Here is a 20,730-nt window from a genome sequence, read left to right as displayed (position 1 = left end):
CACAAGATTTAGAAGGTAGCATTAAATAAAATAGGAGCAATACTAGGTATCACAAGATATACTTGAATAAAGTCCACTCCAGACCTCGATAGCTGAAAACCAATGGAGAGATTGCAAGTATCTCTTCAAGAAACTGTCTGATATCCTATTCCTTACAAAGAAAAAGCAAGAAGATTCAGAGACAGAGTGATTTGACCAGGATCACTTGTGATGCCTGTGGCAGAGATGCTAACTGAACATAGCTCTTTGTGACTGAATTCAGCTCTCTACTTTGTAACTACAAAAACACTTTCTCCCTCTGCCTGCCTATATTTAGTCCCTTAATCGTGTTGTGCTGGTTTTGGTTGTGATAGGGTTAATTTTCTTCATATAGCTATATGGGGCTGTGTTTTGGATTTGTTCTGGAAACAGTGCTGATAATACAGATGTTTTTGTTATTGCAGACCCTTGGAGGGACTGCATAATATGGAGCAGTGTTTGGTAGATGCTGGCCAGGGTCCAGCAGAGTGCAGGAAGTTCTGCCATCCCTGGGAATGCTCAGAAAACGTGTGGACATGACACTTGGGGACATGGGTTAGCAGTGAACATGTGGGCAGTGCTAGGTTAATGGTTGGACTCTATGATTTTAGAGGTCTTTTCCAATGTTAACAATTCTATGATTCTAAGTTTTGCCTCTTTGGAATAGCCACAGCATTTTTTTCTCCCAAGCTTTCTATCACTTCATCAGGATCCTGTAATTGTTCAGGAGTGAAGTTTCAGACCAGTGGATGTAAGAATTTTCCTAGATATTCTCCCACATGCTGTGCCATCCATTGCCATACCCTCACAAAGCATAGATCATATTCCTAAATGGGTTGTGAACCTTGGACAAAATCACAGCTATATTCCTAGGAAATACCAATAAAAGTATTTTAACTATTCAAGGATGTTCAAGATACTGAGAAGGTCTTGTAAGGAGGGAGAAAACATCACAGAGGAAGGTAGCAAAGGTGCCATTCCGTAATTCCTCCACAAAAAAACCCCAACCTTCTCAGAGGAAGAATTATAATCCTTAGTTGTCTGGATGAGATGGTACCTAAAGTACAGTGGCTTCAGTACAGAGCCCAAATACCAGATGAAGCTGAGGTCAGTGTTTTAACAACAAATCTCCCAGGTAAAACATCACTAATCACTACAGAGCACAGGAAACTGCAAAAGCCAACACCAATCCTTAACATGTACAGCAAAAAAAAAGCACATGGTGCAGATCAGATAAACTAATATTGAGAACAGATGAATCAATATCATGACCCACAGCTACTAACAGATATAAATCCCTTCTAATATCCTCTGGTCAATCTGTTATTATTCCAAACCCTTTGAGCCCCACACTGGGTGCCAAAAAGGACTGTCATGGTTTAACCACAGACAACTCCAACTCAGGCTCATGCAGCCACTCACTTGCTTCCCTCCTGATGGAATGGAGGAGAGAATCCGAAAAGAGAGAAAACTCATGGGTTGTAATAAAGACAGTTTAATAGAGAAAGCAAAAGCCACACACATAAACAAAGCAAAACAAGGAATTAATTCACTTCTTCCTATGGGCAGACAGGTGTTCAGCCATCTCCAGGAGAGCAGGGCTCTGTCACGTGCAATGGCCACTTGGGAAGACAAATGCCATCACTCTACGTGTCTCCCTCTCCTTCTCCTTCCCCCATTATTACATGCAGAGCATGATGCCATATGACATGGAATATTCTTGTGGTCAGTTGGGGTCAGCTCTCCTGGTTATGTCCCCAAGTTTTTGTGCACCCCCAGCCTGCTCACTGGTGGAGTGGGGTGAGGAGCAGAAAAGGTCTTGACACTGTATAAGCACTGAGCATAAGCACTGCATAAGCTGAGTAATAACTAAAACACCTCCATATTACCAAGACTATTTTCAGCACAAATCCAAAATACAGCCCCATACCAGCCTAAAGAAAATTAAATTTATCCCAGCCAAAACTGCTGCACCCATGTGTACAAAGAGTTAACAACTTGGTGTATTCACAGGATAGGAAATAAGAACAGACTTAATACTGAAGGTAGGAAAAAATCATATAAACATATTAAAATCTAAGAACTCAGTACAGTTATTGCCTCTGACTTTTCAGTCCTTTTCTGCTCCTGTGGCCTGTGTGACAGTGCAGTGCATCCTCAGGAAACACGCACACTTCCTCAGGTGACCAGAACAAAGGGGTCCACCCAGCACCACGACACAGCAGCCTAAAAGACAGGTAAGTCTTAACATGGTTGCAGAATTAGAAATCACCAGTCTCACTGTGCCCAGAGAAGTTAGCATTTTTCTGTACAGCTTTTGAGATTGTTTTTGGATGCGTCTCAAAGCAATTCCATTGCTGCCATAATAACACATCTTCCAACGAAAGGTTTCCTTGCCAAGACTAAGTATGAGGACAGGAAACTAACGACTTGATGGAGATTTGGTTCTGGCACATATATCTCAGAAAACCACACTTCAGGTTATTGGAAATATTTTTTCTCTTAAATATTAGTGTGACTTTTCAATATTTCTGCCAAATGATCTGCCACCCTAAGGCTCAGGGATTAGGGTGAACTCAGTACTTCATACTGCTCAAGACCCTTCTAAACATCTTGGAGTCTTCAAGCTAACCTTGCCTCATCCAGAGTATCAGAAAGGCCAAAGAACAACTATTTTCAATACATCCCAAGTTAATATGGAACAGCAGGTTTTCCATGTTTATGTAAGTCTTAAAATGTGGTAAAATACATGCTGAACTAGTGTCTCAAGACTGTCAGAACTGCACTTAATGTGTAGCTTTGCCAGAAAAAGTGTGCTGGTGTGGTAGTCAATGTCTTCCCTTTTCCAGTTATGGAACACACATGCAGCATTTTTCTTTCTGTCACATCCACATCAACCAGTGGGACAAAAATACAAATAACACAATCAAATAACAACACAAGGCTGCTTCTTAGTTCATTGCAATGAAATATGAATGCATGTTTTACTTTCACCCTAATTCTTACCTGATGTTCTTCATCATTAGCTCTGTACAAAGAGGTAAGAATCTTTATCTCCAATTTTCAGATAGGGAAATGGAGGTAAAAAGACACAAAATGGCATGCCAAAGCACTCAACTACTATTAGCAGAGCCAAGAAATTAACTTTAATTTTCTGAATCCTATTTTCAGAGGTCTGTTTGTTGCACTACACCTAGAGATTTTTTTCCTTAAAAATATCAACATTATTTTTTATATAAAATTTACACACTATGGATTTTTATACATACTGAAAAAGTAATTTTAAATAGTAAAATGAATACATTCCTCTGTATAGTAGTCTGCCAAACATTTTCAAAACACCACCCTAAGGCACATTCTTGCAATCCAGGGATCTGGAATTTATGCTCTATTATCTTTTTTCCTAACACAGTGCTCTATCTTCAACCAAATTTGAGCCTGTGGATTTAGTTTAATTTCAAAGCCTAAGCAGCTGGCTTCTATAAGGCCTTCTATATTTCTGAAGGACTTGGGACCCAAGACTGAGATGTAAATTAAAAAATTAAGAAAATAAATTAAAGGTTATATGATTTCAAATGAGGTCCCCTTAAAGGTCTAAAATATAACTCTAAAGCAAGACCAGTGAGTTATGTGCAGTCTCTGATGTTTGCATCTACATATCTGGTCATGAACTACAGGATGCTCATCTCCCAGGCAGCCTTTTAGCATTTAAATTTTCACCACAAGAAATTACTGCTATTGTTTTCCCACCTTGAGCGATTTGAAACCAGATCTTACACAGGAGGGACTCCAAACACCATTGTCTTTCTGATTTTCTGATTTCCAACACAAACCAGTTTTGCGGCCATCCTGTGAGCTCCTCATTTCACCTGTGAACTCGGAGACAAATCGCTTTCTGTGAGCCCCCAGCACTGTCAGCTGGATCTTTCCCACATTGCTCATTTTTCCTTACCGGAACCACAGACCCATCTAAGTTTTACTATGGTATCTATCAATGCTTTGTAATTTGTTTATCCAGGACAGCTCAACTCTGATGGAGCATCTGTTTTTCAGCAAGGTCTTGCTTTTGTTACCCAATTTTCCAGCTGGATTGACAGAGGCACAAAGAAGTCAAGTGACCTGCCCGGGTCAGACAGCGCCGGTGGCTTGGAACAGATTGGAGCCCTCCTGTCTCCATACCCTGCACTGGACCGTGCTCCCTTTTACAAGTTCTTCTACACTAGAGATAAATTGTGTCCACTTTTCCCTCTTGTCTTCTTGTCTCACAGTAAGCCCCCCTCATTTTGTTTATATGGTTGTTTCACTTCTGAATATAGGTTTAAGCTACTTGGAGGTCATTAAAATATACACAATGAAGCATTCAAGACTAATTTTTCAGTGGTCTGTTCTCCTGATCCTTCTCTTGAACTCAATGACCTAGCAAACTTTTCTACATCAGGTGTTCATATTTCCTCTTCAACTTCCTTAGGGAAGAAGGAATGTAACTCATTTGCCACTTGTACTTTGTCAAATTTTAATTGTTATTAATTTTCCACTAACTACTTCCAGTGAGATTTCAGGCTATTTGCAGCTTCATTTATCATGGGATTTCTATTCCCATTACACAAATACAACCTGCTGTTTACAGTTACTACACAAGTAAAGATGCTCATACAGACCTGGCCTTACTACTGTATATTTTTCACTTTCAACTTTAGAACTTGGAGGCTATAAACATGAAGTTCCTGTACTCTAGATCAGAAGCTACAGAACTCGAAGGCTGACTCTTGCTTTTCTCAAATCTTAAATGCTTTTCTAGGCTTTCTAAATCTCACTCTGACTGTTTGCAAAACTATGAGCTTCCTACTTTATACAACTGAACTGAAAGTAAACCGGTTAAGGGTGGTAAAGATGGAAATTGTTAAAAAGCTATTCCACTGGGGGCATACGCTTCCTAATATAGTCTCATTCTTAAATTCCAGCTGAGCCACGCTTTGCTTCAGACCCAAAACGGCTTTGGAAAATTCACATACTCTTTATCTACAACAGTAATGTACTACTACAGCAGTGCTGAACAACTTCCTTTAAGGTTTATTTTCTTGAATAAACCCATTGATCTTAAATTCCATTTGTACTTTAAACCAAAGATTATGAGAACAAAGGAAGCCTAATATTACTATTTCAATGATATTTCAGAGTAAAGTACATAAATAATGGTACCTTAGTTATTAATTAAGTGAAACCTTTACTAAGTCTCAATATACCCCTTTGTTTCATAAATATTTTTTTTTTCCTTGAGAATAATCAGATGCACTATTACTAGGTAACTAAATATCTGATTTGAGGTAAGCAGGTGTAGGAGGTAGATGTCTGGTTATGATATACCAAAATTTACTTCAGAAACAGCATAGTCTATCTGAAAGTGCCAGAGCTGTTTCTGTTAACTTCAGTCAAAGTCAATTCCATAACCACATCAGCTTCTCTAGAAAGAAGACTATTTGCTAAGTTTGTATCACCATTTTTTCAATGTCATCTGAGAATAAATATTTACATTAGTATGTCCAAAATCAACTTAAAGTGGTAAAAACAACCCATTCATGCTAAGCCTGCTTGCTCTCCTTTTATTCACGACATAATGCATATTTACATATATACATGTAATCCATAAAATACCACACACAGTTCACTTACTTCCTTTAGTGAATTTCAGCCAACACCTGACTGAGTAATTTATGACTCTTGTTATCATTACCTTGGTTTTTCTTGAACTCTTTTATTTATGTCCCTAATGACGTTGTCATCTAGTTGCCCAATTTATCAAGCTTTATCTAAGCCCTCCAAACATGCTGCCTCTAGCAAGGAATTTTTCTCTGTCAGGTGGATGGACAAGAATCCTCACCGAAGTCACTCATCACTAATTCTCGTGTTTCCATAAAGGTAGTTTCTGAAAAAGCACAACTCTCTCGAAACCTGTCGGTAATGCACAAGAATGGTTAATTCAAGAAGGACCTTCTCAGCCCTCCTTTACACGTGTTGCAAGTTTGCCTGTGCCTTCAATACAGTTCTTTGTTAGTATTTACCTAAACCACAGGTGTCCTGACATCATCACACCTAACAGGTTAGTGGGCATGTCAGGGCCTGAATCCACAGAACTCACAGGCAAGACAAACACCCCATAATGCAACCCAAAGGAGTGATTTTTATGTATCTTTGTGACTAGAGAACTACACTTTCATGTGCAAGATGCATTTTGTACACCGAATATTTCTATTTTGAGGGCTGTGGTATGATACAGTAAGAACTGTTGAGTACTAGGTGAATATCTACCTGTCTCCACATCCCTCTCCTATTTTAAAGACCTATGGTAAAGGGTCTTTGGATCTTGTGAGGAAATAGAGCAAATCATAAATTTTTTTTCATGGGGCAAGAGGTGTTCAGAGAGCAACTGATAATTTCCATTCTTTTGAGAGACAAAAGGAAGGCAGGGTTCAATTAACAGGCAAATAAAGAGTGGCATGGCTAGGTGTGTAGTTATTTCTTCCCAGAAGCAAGGTTATTCAGTATCTAGACAGACATGTAAAGCTGGTTATGATACTATAAAGGCACCAGGGCCCCTGCAGAGCTAGAATTACAGGGTTAGTGTGCAAAGAAAGTAGGCCCAGAAGGAGGAGAGGTATTTTGGAGGAAGCAAGGGTGTAAATGCTATTTTGGCTTTTGTTTTAGAATTCTTGTAACCAAAGAGGAGACTGAAATGAAAAAAAAAAAGCATCAGAGTGGGGGTTATGCAAAGGAGCCAATTCCAAACGGAACTTTTATTTGAGGTGGCTCAAGTACTGATGAAATACAGCAAGTTTAGAGCATGAGTTAAAAAATACTGAATGATGTCATATATGTTGAAAAAGGGTAAAGAAAAATTAATGGTACTATTCTGTTGTTTTAGATGCTATGTAAACATTTTCACTTTACACTTTACTTCTGCAAAATTCTTCTTTCTTGAGGCTAAACCTTTAAGATCAGAAACATTGTGAATTACAATATTAGCCAGAAACTCAATAATATTCAACGTCAAGGCATATCTGCTATTTCTTGGCTTGGACATTTGGTTTCTTTGGACCAGAATCACTCTCAAACCTCATTTATGATGTGTAATGGTAGTCATTCAGTCTCACTAAGTTAACTACACTTTATACAATGGATAAAAATTTAGCCCCTGCCTTAAACAGTTTCCTTGACAAGTTGGGAAACACAGGTTCAGAAAGACTGAGAAGCTTTACACACAATAATGAGAAGCTTCATGGTAGATCTAGAACTGAAAACACTTCACCACCATCCAAGCCATGTGCCTTAAGCATGGAGTAAATATTTTTTCATTTTCTATATGCTATGTTGCAAAAGGTTTTAAAAAACAAAACTAAGAGAACTGGTGAACATATTCTAAGAATTGCTGTAGCAAAAACCCCAACATCCCTATTGTCACAGCTCCCAAGACTATAACCCATTTTGCTGCGTGTTAAAGTTCTGAGAATCTGGGAATTCCCGCTTCCACACACCTGATAAAGAAAGAGGTGAACCTAGATTTTGCATTATACTCATCTTTCTTCCCAGAATCACAGACTTCTTGGAACTGGTTGGAAAGAATGTCTTGAAAACATCTGGTCCAACCTCTCTGCTCAAGCATGGTCACCTAGAGCAGGTTTCCCAGGAGTCTGAATATCTCCATAGATGGAAACACATGGTTAGTGTCTCTGGTTAGTCAGATACATCTGTTTTGTCAAGATCCAGGGCTTGATTCTTTTTCCCTGATTCCTACAGTCATGTGAGGGAGAATATTACTCAAGACACTCTCAATGGGTTCAGCTTTATGAATAAAGGATCTATGGGAGACCTGCATTCCCTGGAATCGGTAAAAGGATGGGAGATGCCCTGTGTCATCTCAAATGGCCGCAGTTCTGTATCTCTGGGTATCTGAGTTGTGCCTTCAACCCCGGAAAATCCTTTTCCACTTAGTTCACAGAACTAACTCACCCTATTACCCATTTGGTTCATTTGAGCCTAGAGAAACTTTTCAAATTATCTGTCCACACTTTCTGTAACTAATTGGTAACTAAACCACGGTCTCTTAGTTCCTAACTACATATTTACTAGGCCCAACAACTGTTATTTACAAAAATTAACTCTGACATGCTCTTATTACAAGCTTTACCATTTAATCTCTGATAACCATCACTTCTAAATCTATTGCATCCACACCATCACCACGAGTGCCATACAGACATTAGTCCATCTTCAGGGCTATCCTTGAAGAAGATGCCAAGAGACCATTATATATTTGGGGGTTGGACTACATAATCTTTAAAGGTCCCTTCAACTTAAACTATTCTATGATTCCATAACATTTGCATCCAGACTTTGATATCCATGTCAACACTTAATAAACTTAACCTCTAAATAATAACAGCATTATTAATAACACTGGGAAATTAATTCATAGCCTCACACCTTGTCTCTGACTGCTGTAACTGTGCACTCACAGTGAACTGTTCTCAGACATCCCAAATCTTGCTCTTGCTAATGGTTTTACAATGGCAACAAAGCCCAAAACTTCATACTGGTAAGGACTGCTTTGTCTCAGCTGTCAGCAGTGTAAACCTGCCAGTTACAGGAGATGAAGATCCAGCCCAGTCTCCCTTTCCTAGGAAAATTTCCACTTTTTAAAATGCAACGCTATAGGCAGTTATTTCTGCAGATCCAAACCCTTCCATTCAAGATGCTCAGAGACTTTATATCTCCTACTAATGTATTCCTTGGGGAAGTTACTATCCTCCAAGTCCCCCATAGTTATTGTTAGGAAATCATTAACCCACAGCTCTTTTCAACTCTTGGTAATTATGAAGTTAAAAAAAGGGAAAGTTTTGCTGCTAACAGTTGCAACAATGTATTTGTTTGCCACATGCGATGGAAATCTGATAGACAATATCTGTGCACTCCATCTGTTACACTGGATTGATCCACTGATGAGATTCTTTTCAGAAATCTGCTTAGCCCTGCTGGTGCTGCAAGCTTGAAAGAGAAAAAACACTTTCTTCTCCTAGTTCTCTTGTGTGGTGGTCGACCCTGTCTTCCTCTCCATTAGAACCCATCCTGCTGCCACAGATCTCACAGGATTTATATTGTTTTGATTCCTTTCAAACACTGTCTTGTTACATCTGACAACAGTCTCTTGGGCTATCACAATTTTACAAACTGACCAGGCCTATAAGTCTCCATAAATCCCATGTGGATACAGACCTGTGAAAATGTCTTTAACTATCCATTAAAGTACACAGTAGCTCTTTTATTATATAAATAGTCATGGGTGTTCTATACTTACACGGAGGAAGAAGCTGTAATTTGGGGAGGGGGGGAAGGAGGAAAGTGCTTGAAAACTCTGCCAGAAGAGCTTGTTCTCTTAACACTCATTGCACATCAGCGAACCCATTTGCTCACCGCACTGCTTGACAAGAACACACCATGGGTGGTCGTCTTGCTCCCCACCCCCTTCATAATAGCGGTGAAAAGCCACAAAATAGTGAGTCAAATTTAGGCATGACCACACATGTGGGTTTCTCACAAAGTTGGGGAAATTTTAGCAACAATCAATTCAAACAACAATACCCAGGAAAAAGACAATGCAAGGGCATATCTACAACTGGAAAACTGAAAACTCGTGGAGTATATAATACAAGAAGGTCAGAAGATACAATTTTAATGAAATATTTTATCACCCTAGCCTTATGAAAGATTTAAAGCTTACTATTACAATCTGTGACTGCATGTGCATGGGTGTATATATAAGTCTATATATATATATGTACAAGCAGACAGACATCAACAATTCTTCATAGGAAATGTAAGGGAAAATCAGACTGGGTTGTAAGTGCACAGGCTGTATATAACTTCCCCACTTAAATAATAGTACCAATAAAGCAAATTCCTTGCAGTGAAACCAACTCATCTGAATCAGTGAGCTCTTTCAAAACAAACTTGCTGTTTGCAAGAATGGCTACAAAAACACTTCTGCCAAATCCAACAGTTTTCTTGGAGAGTCAAATGATGATGGGGGGGGGGGGGGGAGGAAAGAAATCAAATGGTTAATAGTAGGGCTGTTGCTTTTCCCAAGCGCAGCAAACTGAGCCTAATTGATGCTGACGCATGACAGACTCGTGTGTACAGTATTGCCCGGGCTCTGAGTGAAGCTGCTGACAGAGGGTAAATGGTGCATGGCAGCTGGTCCTGCCCTGGCCTGGCATGGCAGAGTTAGCACACACTGCCTGTCAAGGGATATCATGAGGGCTAATGAAGGGCAGCCCGCATTTTTAAAATTCTTCTCACTGAGTTTTGGATCAGACTTTACACCATGAAGCCTTCTCAACCTTTTAGTGCTTGGTTAAGGATATGTGACACTTATTTAAAAATTAATGTGCTCTAATCAATTTAAAGTTGGAAAACTAAAAGCCAGTACATTTGTGTGCGAGAAAGAAAAAGTGCGGATACAAGTGTGTGTAAGATGGAAAGACACAGCAAAGAAGAAGAGATCGAGAGAACAGAAATACAGGCATTTTTGTAGCTACTAACAACAGAAAGTGGTGACATGGGAGTACCACCAATTTATCTGACTGCATTTCAATGGCCTTCTATAGCTCTTTTTAAAACAAAAAATTGTGCATTTTTAAAAGGTTTACTAAAAATAAGTTATTCCCTATAAACAATAAAGGCTTTCTCTTGTCCTGAATCTAGCCCACTGCTTTTGCAGATGAATAATTATATCACTATCCAAAAATGAGAGAAATTCTGCCCTCCAGTTCTTAGGCATAAAGAATTAAATGTAGGAAAACAGAATTAGGTTAAAAAAGACCATGTGAGAAATCTACCTGATTATAAACTTGAAATCACAAGTAACAGTTTGGTTGGACGCTCAGTTTTCAGAATTCTCTGGTGGTTTCACATTCCTTTCTCTTATTTCGCATGGTAATAAATGGCAGAGATACTTCTGGTTTAGCTTTTTCTGAAATATTCTGGTTATAGACAAATGGAAAATCCACATGTAGAAGACTCCAGGAGACTTTTCAGGGTATTTCACTGACCAGTGCAGAATCGTTTCTTGCCACAAATCCCTCAGGGTTTTATCCTGGTTCCAAAAAATCCCTGGCATTTTCACAACTGACTTCAGGATTTCAATAGTTATTTTACATGTCAGTAAAGAGAAAGTGCTTGGTTCTCATCTATCCTGGAACGGCTTATCCCCTGCCAGTCACTATTAGCCTATGTGGGATGGTCTCTGAGTTTATCAGACAGAAAGGATTTATGTCCTGGGCAAACTGACCATCTCTTCTGCTTCTGTACACCAAAAAGAATGACTCTGAAAACTGAAAAAAAAAAAGATGCTATAATGTTGTTACTCCTTGATACTGCTTTAAGTCTTACAACTTATACCTTCTTCTCCAAACTATTACTATGCAGAGTGAAGGGAAAAAACCACCATCTGAAATACTAAACTTAAGAGGAGAAAAAAAAGGAAAAAAAGCAGCAAAAAACTTCCTCATTCAAAATTCAAATTCCTCATTTGAAAACCACAAACTGCTGCATTTACTTGATAAATAAAAACTGCTAATGTTTTAGGTTTATCAGTTAATCTAAGAAAAAGTTAACCTAACCTGGGCAAATACAACAGATCATAAAGAGGTAACACACTCCGAGAAACCTATGCAAGAGGCTTATTACAGCTTTGGCTCTCAGAGCAAAGTCATTTGCTCACTGAAAATGTGTGTATTGAAGAGACACTCCAGAAACATAAAACAATGGCAGAAGTTCCAAAATGAAGCACCTTGTCCTCACTCTGATGCAACACCACAGCTTCACTCCCCAGAAGTGCCTCTAGACAGAATGTTACCCTCGTGTAAAGCAGTATTGGAGAGGATGCTTTTTTTTATCAGATTAGCTGATAACTTTGGGAAAAATAATGGGTGGTGAATTAAAAAGGTATTATTCATCCCTCTAAAGCTAAATTATCACAGGTCATTAGGTTATAAACAGATTGTTCCTATTACATGTAAGAAATTTTGTGTTAATAAAAGGTGGAAAATATTTTCAATTGGGTATTCAGTGTAAGAATTAGTAAGTATCGAGTAAGAATATATTCCCTCTCCATATTTCCTTTGTATGTTTGAGATAAATGTACCTTATTTGTAGGATACCACAATTCTCTCAATTTTCTCTCAAATTTTCCCACTGTCCCTCCTTTAAAGAAAACTTAAAGAAAACTTCATTCAATTATTAGCTTTTTATAATTGAGCAGTCTTGTCTATTTGATGACTTGAAACCCCTTTCTTCCAGTACAGACTGTTCTAATAACACCATAACTTGTGGCATACAGAGTCTACATTATTTTTCAACTCTTCTCTGTAATTCAGGTTTTAACTATTAAATTTTTTTTCTTTCCCAAGTCTTTAAGCATTTTCTATTGTCTGCAGTGTTTGACAAAAACTATGTATAGTTCACTTTTCTTTACTCAATTTCACGTCTTACTTCTTCCATGACATGAATTCATCCCTTATTTGTAGACAAAGAGTACTGTGCATGATTATACAATCATTGTTACATATATACTACACTTTCTACTTCCAATATCACGAAGTCATGAAACTACATAGTTTTCAATAAAAGTAAATAATTTTTGGTTTTTTTAAAAGATATATATTTTTACAGTAATCTCCAAAATCTCTTAAAAGATCTGACCTCTGTCTAGTTTCAAATGACAGAGTGGTTTGTTTTTTTTTTTAATTGAAAAAAAAGAGAGGAACACCTGGTGCCTGAATAAAGGCCAGTAAACTTTATAAAAGCATTTCATCAATTTTGAAAAATCTGTTTTTACGGTCAAATCTGTAATTTAGCTTTGTAGGAAAAGGCTGCAGTGTCCTATCAGCCTTGTGCTATCCAAATTCATGTGGTACTGCATGATTTTGCAGGTTTGGTTGAGGAAATATCTGCTCTCTAAAGAGAGAATAATTACTCTGAGTGTTTGACACCTGATTCTAGACTTCAAGACAGAGTTTATTATGTTTGTACCCACGAAAATTCTGCCTATAAAGATTCAAAATGTGAGCATTTGTACTAGATTTGAGGACACGGCAGCCTGGTATCAAACCCCTATTTTGTAACAAAAGAATTATCACTATTCACAAGCAATATTTGTAAAGCTGGATGCAAATTAGAACATGTTGAGCGTGAGAAGGGTAAAACATGATTTAAAATTATATGCCTGAATACATCATATATATGGAGACACACAATATTCTACACTTAAAATTGTGTGTGCACAACATATGTGCATTTGTGCACTTGTATAAACACAGGTGACCTATTTGAAAAGCTGGTTCTGTGAAATTTTTGGTGATGTCTGCATCAAAAGAAACTCTGCACTAACTGTTGCACCTTGGATTTTACAGGAGCTTTGTTTGTTTTTAGCTCCTCTCTGAGAACCTCTCCCATAGACACTTTAAACTGGTCAATTCCAAAGAAACAAAAGAGATTTTCTGTAGGATCAGGTCCTTTATACTAAGAGCTAATTTTACTCGATTACACTGTGCTTGTGTGCATGTATATGCGTGGGCATAAACTATTTAAGTGCAAATTGCCAGAATGTCAGTAAATTACTGTCGAAGCTGCAAAGCATTTACATACCTCAGGCATGAGCAACCAATTGGAACTTTTAATCTTTTAACAAGTTTCTGCTCAATGACATAATAATGAATAAAATGAAGAGTAATGAAGTTGACCATAAAGCTTAGTAAATAAACATCGTACACAAATATAACAATTCCTGACTAGCTCAGCACACAAAATCTACTCCTGGTTTGCTGCCAGTTACCACACCGTGTGCTAAAACACAGTAACATCCTCCTACCATTGCTTTTGGTGATACCGTTGTTGGTCTTTTTGTAGATCACTATCTGCTGCCCTCACCATGCTGGGATCCGCCCTCATTATAACCTGCTCCCCTGCAGACAGCTTTATCTTTCAGTATTGTTCCAAGGAAGTTCTTAGAAGCTTTCTTGTCTCAACACTCCTGTCAAGGAAGTTGTAGAAATCACCCTCAGGATTACTGACAGAAACTTTCATTTGTTTGAAATCTGAAAGTATAGCCCGGGTTATCGGCACTGACAAGGTCACAGACCACACTCTATCGTTATTTCCACTTCTACGAAGACTCCATGATTAAGTCACCTAAAATAAAATTCCACTTCTGTCAAAAGACATGGCAAATCACTCACAATAGCTGCAAAGATGACTGACCATTCACTGTCTTCCGTGGGTAGGAAAAAAGTATGTCTAGTAAGGTAATATACTTGGAGTATCTTTTCTAATTGTGACTGGCAACCCTCAAATGCATCTCATTTCTATATGTAGAGCAAGTCTAAAAGGTATCAAATTCAATTTTGTTGAAGACAAACTTGGTTCAGTCATTTGTTATAATCCAGGTAACTAAAAAGGCAGATAGGGATCTACAGAATAAGCAGGGATTCTGCATTAGGCCCCTACAAGACAATAGCAGAAACAAAGAAAGGCAATAATGGCCACAAGTCACTGCTGAGTGGTAAGCCTTTGAGGCAGAAATCCACTTTCAATTGAATTGATGTCCCTATCAGGAAAATGACCACCCAAATTCCTTCCCACTGACAGCCACTGAGGCAGACGGGCTGAGGACATAACAAACACTACCAAGGGGACTATTAGAGGCTGTTTCTGCAGGATGGGTTAGTGCACCACAGTGGAGCCTTAAGGGAAGCTTGAATTGCTGTTATCTTTGCCGTCTTTTCTCTGTAAGACGAGAAAACTGCCTTTTTATGACACGAATAACGATTTTAAACAGTATTACATTAAAAGCTCCAGGGACAGTAACTAAAAGCAAACATTTACCTCTTACGTATTCTTACAATGAAATAGCATGGTAACATGACGTTACCGCTCCAAGGTAAATATTTACTTGTTAGTATTGGGCCCTGCATAAAAATATACCTACTTTCTCCACCCAAGATGACTTGCATTTTCTATTACCAAGACCAAAACAGCCACTCATCCCACAGTTCCCAGTTTAGTATGCTGCATGTACTTCTTGACCTATACTGAGACACCTAAACATACAGAGTGATATTTGGGGCTCCAAGCATATGGCTTTCAATTCACATATCCCGGATAATGGATGTATGATGATAAAAGCAAAGGATGAAGTTTCCACTTCCCTTTTCAATCTCCATCTCCAGCCCAAAAGAGCATTACCTGTCAACAAACCACAGCTGAACAAGGGCTGCATCTTGCCAATACACTACATCACCACAAAGAGGGCTACTATCTTTTTCCCCATCAGCTTTTACTATTATGTACTTACCACCTCTCACTTCAGGAATAAACAATATGATGATTAGCCAGACAAAAAGGAGAACAAGCAGTGTAAATAAATCTTTATGATTTCTTCTGTGTTTGGCAAGCTCCTTTGTACTATTTTGGGGAAGATTTTGAAAATTCACAAAGCCAGGCTGAGTTCTGCTTGCTCTTTCTACCTATGAACATGAGAAATATTAGATTTAACTTAAAAATTTCTAGGAAAAAAAGTCTGCATCTACATACTTGAAAAAAGTCATTCATGAAAAATGTTCCAGCCTTCTCATTTAGCATTTTCTTCATTACTAAAACCATCCTCTGAAAGCAAATATTATGCACGTACTCCCGAAAACATCTCTTGACATCCTCAGTGCGTTCATTTACTCACTTATAAACATGCTGCTGCTCATCCTATTGAAAGGAGTGTTGGGATGTTGGGAGACCCACCTGAAATCTGGCTAAGCAGCACTGGAGGAAGCCCATTAGCTGGGGCAGGGCAATCTGCCCCACACCCCATTCCTCTTGGGGAGGAGCCTTTGCTTATGCAGTGTCAGGAAGTAATGGAAGGTATATGGTCTTTTGAAGTTTGAAGGGTTTTTTTTAATGCTATAATTTTGAATACAAGTTTAAATTTTTCTATAGCACTCCACTCCAAATACTGTGACATATTGTGACATTGTTAACAGCCAACTAGAAATTTATTTTGTCCTAATTTAATCTCTGGCTAAAATAGACTAGACATTGAAGCAAAACAAAAAAGTTCATTTTGGTACTCAGGTACTTCAGCTTGAGCTACTGTGCTCTCATTTTCATATGGGAGGAGTAGTGCAGAAAAGAGAATTTCTATCCAACAATATCTTGCAATAGGTCTACATGGCAAACAATTGAAGTGATTTAAGATGCTACTGTCAGACTCTCACCCTTCTTTCAGCACCATGTATCTTGCTAAGGCTCCTGCTTTCCTGTTAGAGGTATCATCATCATGACAGCAGAGATGGTAAAACAGGAATGAGCATTCCTCATCTGCCACAGGCAGGAATCAGATAAACTCTCCGAAACTTGTATCACCTGGCACAGAGACATTTGGAAGAGCTCACAGTTTCTTTCCCACAGTCTAGACTCTTCAGACATTATGCTCCAGCTGGTGTAGAGTGACATTTTCTCTGCCAGACCTAACTAAAATGCCTCTATCCAAGGTCTTATCTTAAACTCTGTCATCTGATCAGCTGACATGATGGATCATGGAGATGCATCACCTCCAGGAAGCCAAACTCCTTCATTGTACCAGCAGCAAGACTACATGCTTGCCCTACAACTACCACAGAGCCAGGCTGCAATTTGAGAAAAGAAAGGTTAAGGTCTAACCAGAATGAAATAGTTCAACATGGTTTGGGAACGCTGAAAAGTTTAATTTCAGGATTTCCAAACAAACTAAAACTCTGCAGAGCTTCCTTTTCAGTGAAGAAAAAAAAAAAGGATATTTCAACTTTCCATCCTAATTCGAAATAAAAACGGTTGAAATCATCACATTTCCCACGAAAAACCACAACTACTTAGAAGCTTCAGGAGTCATACATTAAGAAGAAGCTAGAAATTGAAGGGATGCAATTCTTGCTTTTCAAATATACTTCCAAAGTTAATAATTCCTACAGCCAGCTCCACCAGACCATTATTGCCCTACTACTGTCCTAGAACTGCTGTCTTCCCTCACAGTAGCCAAACTACTGCTTCACCTCTTTTTAGTGTCCTTTGAGTGCTCAAGATCTCAGAGTAACTACTAGAAATAAGCAAGAAGGTGTAAAAGGAAAAATGGATTTTCTAATCTTCAATGTCAGGCAAAGCAGGAAAAGCAGAGAGTAATTAATATTTGGTTAAATGAGAACACTCTCTCCACTTGGGGTCATACTAAAAAAAAAAAGATAGTATTAACGAAAAAGAAGCTTCATTACTCACTATCTCTGATATCAACAAAACTAAACCCTTGGGGAGCATTCTAATGTGAAATTATTTTTCAGATACAAAAATGGCAAATGTATGTCTTCTTCCAATGCCAAAAATACTTTTTTTCTAGGAACATGGCTGTATCACAAATTAAAAAAAAAAGCCTTTGTATTTTGAAATTTTAGCTGGCAGCTAAAATACTAAAAGTAGTAAACAGTTTGAATGAATTCAGACTCAAGTAATAACAAGAAAAATAGTGGGGAAAGACATTCATTTATAATGTCCTATAATCAAGATTGTGAAACTTGGTGCAGCAGAAAGATTTCCCTGAATAAATCCATTGTATTTTTAAACAGAGAAATTTCAGAGAACATAGTAGCTAGTAAATATTTAAAACCTTTGTGGTAAAGGCTCAAACCTCAAAATAACAAGGAAATGACAACTGTTTATTTTTCTCAACATAAAACTGAAAGTTATTGTAAGGTCATTATAATGTAAGCCTGTTTTCTCTTTAAGAAGTAAATAATTACACCACTGATTTGAGTAGACCTGCCAGTAAGTCTACATGTGGTTAAGTCAGATAGACCGATGCTCTAAAATTGGCAAGCAGCTAGCTCCCACAAGCTATTAAGCAACTCTGAGGTCTAGGTAGCTCACAGCCCTTTTATCGTATGTCTCTCAACAGAAAAAAAAAAAAGAAAAACCCCCACATTTAGACTAGAGTTGTTGTGCAACCTTTGAACATGGTTCTGCATATTCCATGATAACACAGAAGCAGAATTTGTTGCAGTGTTCACTCTCTGCTACAATATTTGGCTGCAATATCTAAGCTTTCTTCAGAAATGTGTTTCTGACCCTTGTGGTCTCAACGAAAATCTTCATAGACACAAAATGAAAACAATTTGTAGTGACAAGACTACGTTCTTGAGTTTGCAAACAGCCTGAAATAATGATGGCGATGTCAAAGAAGATTGCATCAAATTAATGGCTGTAATCAAAACAATGAACTGCTGGCTGTTTAACCACTATCATTAACCACTGCTGTGCTCAAGATTTTTAGCATTACCATCAGGGTGTTTAATCCCATCTCTTCAGGCAACAAAACCTCAGCTGATGGGCACTGTCAATACACCAAGCTTTGCTGATGAAGTTCCATAACACAAACTATGCAATGAACAGGGAGCTGGAGCTGGGCAGCTGCAGTAACCTCTGCATAACAGCACATACCAGTAACTGTCCTATACAATCAATACCTTCTGATGTTTAATTGAGTAAAACTCCTTATTTAGTGATTTGAATAAATCTGCTGCATCACAGTACCATGGGAGCTCAAGGGACACCACTGCAAATTCTAATCCAGCCCACTACAAGACATATGTAGTTTCGCCCGCAGCCAGTTCTCACCATCATTCCTACATCTGGGTTTCCAAAGGGAAAGAGAGCTCTGCATGGGGGACAGTAACAAAATATAGGTCACATCACCATTTGTGGCATGAATGTTTACCCATTGTTAGTAAAACAATCTACATTTTCTTCCCCAAAGATAAAAATCAATCTGAGCATGAAGTTGCGACCCAGATTAAAAACAAAACAAAACTAGCTAAACCACTCACATCGTGGGTCCTGCCTTGGAGCTGTGGGAGAGTTAGATGCCTCAGAGCCCTTTCTCTAATTCTGTGAGCAAATGGAAACAAGAAACCTGTATTATGCTGGTGACAGGACTGCCATCACATCAGCCCTAAGACACAAAAAGCTCCTTCTCTAAGGATTTCATGGAACAAAATACCAACCTCTGCTAGGTCTCCATTTTGTGCACAATCTCGTTTCTACTGGTGAAACACAGAGTTCCAGTGACAACTGACTGTGACCTCTGGTTAGCAACCGTAATGCTGAGGAAGAGAGAAGCTGTAGGAACTGAACCAATTTTCCTTCTAGAGCACAGAAAAGCGTTTTCCCAGGGTAGGATATGAAAAATGCAGTATTGCTACATGAATGCTGGTTACAAAGAATGAGGCTTTCACTCTTCAAATTAATCAATTTTTTTTTTCAGCAATAAAAGTATTAAAAGCATAAAGAAGAGAAAGATGATCAAACTGTTGGAGATGGTATTGAGTCCATTTAAAGATCAGCACAGAGGAAGATGAGACAAGTTTTGGAAAAAGACCAAAATAAGCAGGAGGGGAGTTGCAAAAATAAACAAAACAAAAAAATTCCTTTGCCTTGAAGCTCAGTAGCAGTTTGGTGCTTTTAACGGAAATATTCTTTTTCTTCTCCACAGTTTTGCAGTAATTCTGCTAAATAGCAAGATTATACATATATTCTGTAAAATTTCAGCTTTCTAGCAATTTGATGACAAAGTATTTGAAAGGATCAATCTATATGCTTTCTGAATAACCATATCAAACTTCTGATTTTTTTTCATTCCTCCTTTTTCATGTTGTAAATGTGCCATGTAATGACAAATTTGGGTATAAATTCGACAAAAACAGATAAAGAAAATCAGTAGAACTACTCACAGTAGTAAAGCTATGCAGATGTCTAAATATTTGCAGGTGTCTTAGATAATAAGCTTTCACAGCAGGAACTACATATCTGTGATTAGTTCACTAGTCTACTCTAGAATTTTTGAAATATATGTAGTAATAAGGTTAACTCTGTGGTGTATTTTTGTTTGGCCCATCATAATTAAATGCAGCATAAATCTCCCGTATTTTATTTTCTTTGTACATTTTCCATCAACATGCATATATACACATATAAAAATATTTACACATTATACATAGACACAGAGAAATACCTTCATGAAGGTTACATTCAACCAATAATGTATACTGATCAACAACAAGCAACTGCTCTTATCCTAAAAAGTGTTTAGTTGCAAAAACGTTAATGAAATCCACAGAAACACTTAGGAACCAGTTTTTTAATCTCATTACCATATCAAGGAGCTCCTGTTAATCACTGTCCAAATTCATTTGGATTTATTGCATCACAGTTATGCTTACAATTAAATGCCACAAGGTCCCAGTCAGATTAAACAAATGATTTTTCCTGTAGTCCTTACAGGACTAGTAGTGACAAATCACATGGAAGTAAAATATATCATAATTAATTAGCAGAGGCCCATAGATAACCTCTCCCACAAATCTCCATGGGCAATTTTAATAGGTTTCAATATTTAAATATAAACCCCTACAAAATTGCTTAAAAATTCAAGGAATACTTGCAGTTATTATAGGTAACAAATATGTCAGTCATGTAATTTTTTATTACATAATTATTTCTTCAGGGATGTTAGAAACAAGTAATTATTTTCTTAAAAATGAATTGGCAGCAACTATTTTAAGCATGCCATTGTGAATGAAATATTATCAA

The 20,730-nt window shown here is 37.9% G+C and overlaps 1 protein-coding gene and 1 long non-coding RNA gene across 7 annotated transcripts in view; one reads left to right on the top strand and one right to left on the bottom strand.

The window, feature by feature from the left end:
• VTI1A (vesicle transport through interaction with t-SNAREs 1A) overlaps positions 1-20,730 on the bottom strand; it is a 272,432-nt gene that overhangs the window by 141,810 nt on the left and 109,892 nt on the right. The gene's annotated exons all lie outside the window — the stretch shown is intronic.
• Positions 1,764-19,513, top strand: LOC113949353. Of its 2 annotated transcripts, none has more exons than XR_003528431.1 (3): positions 1,764-2,063; positions 2,164-2,255; positions 19,406-19,513. It is a non-coding gene; the product is annotated as an uncharacterized LOC113949353 (long non-coding RNA). The 2 variants fall into 2 exon arrangements; XR_003528432.1 differs by lacking the exon at positions 19,406-19,513 and adding an exon at positions 4,104-4,346.

This window comes from Corapipo altera, unplaced genomic scaffold, assembly GCF_003945725.1.
Source record: "Corapipo altera isolate COAL_440 unplaced genomic scaffold, ASM394572v1 56, whole genome shotgun sequence".
NCBI lineage: Eukaryota > Metazoa > Chordata > Aves > Passeriformes > Pipridae > Corapipo > Corapipo altera.
This window is presented reverse-complemented; position numbering and strand designations above follow the sequence as displayed.